Source organism: Ptychodera flava (genome assembly GCF_041260155.1).
Source record: "Ptychodera flava strain L36383 chromosome 3 unlocalized genomic scaffold, AS_Pfla_20210202 Scaffold_26__1_contigs__length_13983176_pilon, whole genome shotgun sequence".
Lineage (NCBI taxonomy): Eukaryota > Metazoa > Hemichordata > Enteropneusta > Ptychoderidae > Ptychodera > Ptychodera flava.
This window is the reverse complement of record NW_027248280.1, coordinates 13,229,057-13,232,615: the sequence shown is the minus strand read 5'-3', so window position 1 is coordinate 13,232,615 and position 3,559 is coordinate 13,229,057. Positions and strand designations below refer to the sequence as shown.

At 38.4% G+C, this 3,559-nt stretch overlaps 1 long non-coding RNA gene across 1 annotated transcript; it reads right to left on the bottom strand.

The window, feature by feature from the left end:
• Nucleotides 1-341: 341 nt before the first annotated feature.
• On the bottom strand, nucleotides 342-1,630 carry LOC139126067 (uncharacterized). The gene is made up of 3 exons (XR_011550451.1): nucleotides 1,399-1,630; nucleotides 936-1,076; nucleotides 342-561 (listed from the first exon to the last, which is right to left on the bottom strand). It is a non-coding gene; the product is annotated as an uncharacterized lncRNA (long non-coding RNA).
• Nucleotides 1,631-3,559: the final 1,929 nt, after the last annotated feature.

The following is a 3,559-nucleotide window of genomic DNA, read 5'->3' as shown; positions in this document are numbered from 1 at the left end:
TTTGCCTGACAAGAAAAGAATTGTACATATTTGATAGTTTGAATATCCGTCCCCGAAGCACAGTGTTCTTAACTCAAACGATGTAAGGGTGGTGTTTCAAGAATATATACTTCCTCATCACCAAAAAACACAGGCGGAAATAGATTGTTAATAATTTGTCACTCTTATCAGCCTAGGTTTAGCAAGCAGTGGCGTATCTCACATTGCAGGGAAAACTAAGCAGCTTGATTACAAGAAAAAGATGGAAAACACGCACTTTGATTAGTTTTGGTGTATGATAAGAGAACACCAGTTAACACGTCAGTTAGATAGCGATACTGTATTTTGACGATTGTCCGTGTTTTGACGAGTTGTGCAGTAACGAATCAAAACGCTCTTGATTGCTAAAGTATGCCTGGGAGACGATGAGCAATGCACTGGCAATGGCAAAGGCGACTGAAACCCAGCCAACAATAATGGAGTAGCCGTAAGAAAAATCCCCTGCATCTGGATCTTCAAGTTGTTGTACCTCAGCGGTATAGCCTCTCGCGAACCAGGTTGTCCCGACCAGTCCGAATAAACCTGAAGAGAGAACAGAAATGCAATTACTAATCCTGTTCTTGTTTCTGATGTCCTGTCATGTCACTTATTTCCTAGCCAATCACATCTCAGTAAAATAATAAAACATTTGATGTTATAACATTTATTAAGTCGTCGATTATATATTTCTGTCAGAAATAATGTAATTTAAGGCTGGGCCGACTGGAAATAAAAACTTTAGAGGTCCGTCGTTGATAAAAATACAGAAGTGCTTCTGTTAAAGGTGATTCTGTTCCGTAGTCAGGAAACATGTCAACCACTACATATCCATAAATAATCTTTGAGAGAATTTTCATCAATCCTAGTTCTAGCTTGAAACGTTTTTATGAAAATAAAACATTTTTATTTAAGCCCACCTGTAATGGCGTACATTATCCCGACAACGACTATATATATTTTGGCTCTCTCTGCAATGAATATCGGTACAGTACAGATCATAGCGATGAAAGCCAAGATGCAAGCTGATACCATAAATGCTCGTGTACCATATATGAAAGCTGGAAAGGATGGAAATATAACCAGTGGTAATATAAGGCGCGTTTTCTCTATTAAACGAGAACAGACAATGGTTACGTAAAGTGCTGCAAAGCCCGTCATACGTTTACACGAGGTAATAAAATATAAAATATTCTTCCCCATTTTTGTGCCGGAAATACAAAATACAAATTCCAATGAGCTGAGAGAAGACTCAATTTTTTATCATGGGCTAAAATTTACGGTGGAAGCTCTTGCTGCCACTCATGACTTTATCAATATTTCATTTTTCAGAGTAATGGTCTATCAAATACTGTTAAATTCTAGTTAAAGGGGTACACTCACCAGGCATGTCGTCGCGAATGATCGGGAAGCGCTCACAGATCTCCATACCCTGACCGTTGTACTCACAGACTCGCCATAAACCCATTGACGCTGTCCACCCCTCCGAATCCGACGGCCTACTTGTAATCCAAAAATCAGTCGCTGTACTAACAGCAATAAGGACGCAAACAATAACGAATGACGACACTCCAACCACGGCTTTTGCTCCAGCCATGTTCATTCTCAACGTCGTTTGGACCAGCACTGACAAAGTTGCAAAGTCAGTGGAACTACCTCCCCTATATTATGCGTGCGCTGATTTTACCTGTCAATAATTAACGACATGTATTTACACGACGTCTGCAGTGGTACAACAAATCAGCTATAAATTATGATTAGGCGTTTTCCTTGAATTCTTGACCTCTTTGCAAAAAGGTGTCACTAAACACCATGTTGCAACTGGAAAAAAATATCTCAACTTCTCTTCTGATCTGGTATTTCCTCATACCAACATAGAATATAGGTTATGAAAACAAGTCGTATCCCGGAAACATTGGGTCCTAAAATGAGAAGTTTTGGTCTAAACTGGGATATGGATTATATAGGTAAGGCCGCACACACCTACCATTTCTCCCAACAGATTAAATCCCCTCAGGGGATGCTACCCCGCCACCAACGTCAGAAATGGTGAGGTATCACCTGCATAAGCACTGGTTTAGGAAGCAATCATATCATATATTTTCAAAAAAAATATTGGGAACTACCGTTGTGAGAAAATGTGGAGAAGATAAACAGGAATTAATTTTTATTTCTCATAAAAATAGGCACTTGTCAAGACGTCAAAGGATCTAAAATAATTTAATAATACTTTCAAATTTTAAATAGGGACCTTTTAATGGAATTCTTCATATTGAAGCCCAGGGGCAATCATGGTTTAAACTTTCCTTGAGGATATTTAGGGCAAAAGTTTAAGTCTTTCAACATAGTTCAAAGTACCTCAATTCAAAAAAGGTGTATTTCAAATATTATATTTTTTGTTCAGCCACATCAGCCAGCTTTCCCGCCAGCCCCCAATTACTTTTCAGTAAAACGATTGTGAACCAAGACCAATGGTGTATTCACTCGATGGACAAAATTCTGTGTGTTTCAATCAATTGCAGATTATTAGCATTCAAATAACGATGTTCTTTCACCACTTAGGTGGGCACGCACTATCAAGGCAGCCGTTTGACGTGTCCCTCAGCTGTCTATGTTTGAACGTTGGCCTACACGTTTTGGTCATCTTTCCTATAGGGTGTCTGTCTTCTTTCTACAATTCATATGAAAATTTAAGACGACGTCGACCGTGTCGATATCATACAGACTGTTTGCTTCATGCACAAATGCACATTTTCTGTGACAAAGAATGGGACACTCTTAACCCCTTTTCCTGCCAGACAGTATTACTTCACCATCAGCCAAGTCAATAAAAAGCGGTATTGAACCAAAACATGACGTATTTCACCCACTTCGTTTGGTATGTTATAGCATCTTTAGTCCAAAAAATCAAGTTTACAGTATTTATGTTTTCAACAGCTTTCAAATGTACAGTTTTATGTTAAAATACACCATATGGAATATGTTGTGTTTCATTAATTTTAACCATCTTGACCTGATGGTGAAATATGGACTTGGCAGGAAAAGGGTTAAACATGTTTAGTAGTATGAGTACGCCGCGGCCTTTGCCAAAAACTATGGATCTATCTCTGTACACTGTTCTAAGTCCAAGACACCTGAACATTTGGTTTCCTCATTTTTTATTTAATTTCTCTTCTTAATTACATCGATATTTCACAAAATAAATGTTTCATCTTCACAGACTTACATTTCAAACAGACACGTCAGCGTCTTCAGGCTTCCCTTCATAACAGGTATTTAGTGCAATGCACGTGTTACTTACGAGTCAGTAAATGTACCAGTAAACGTTCTGCACAACTAAAACTTCACCTGGATTGTTCTAGTTTCGCGTTGTTTGTCAAGTTTTTCTGTCATGTTTTTTTTAGTTTATGTGGTTTTTCCTAGTTTATCTCCCATGTATACTAGTCTTGTTTATACTATCCACGACACCAGGGTCACTTTCTGTCTTTATCAATCAGTCACATATGGATTGCTGTGTTTGACACGTCGGGATAGGGTGATAAAT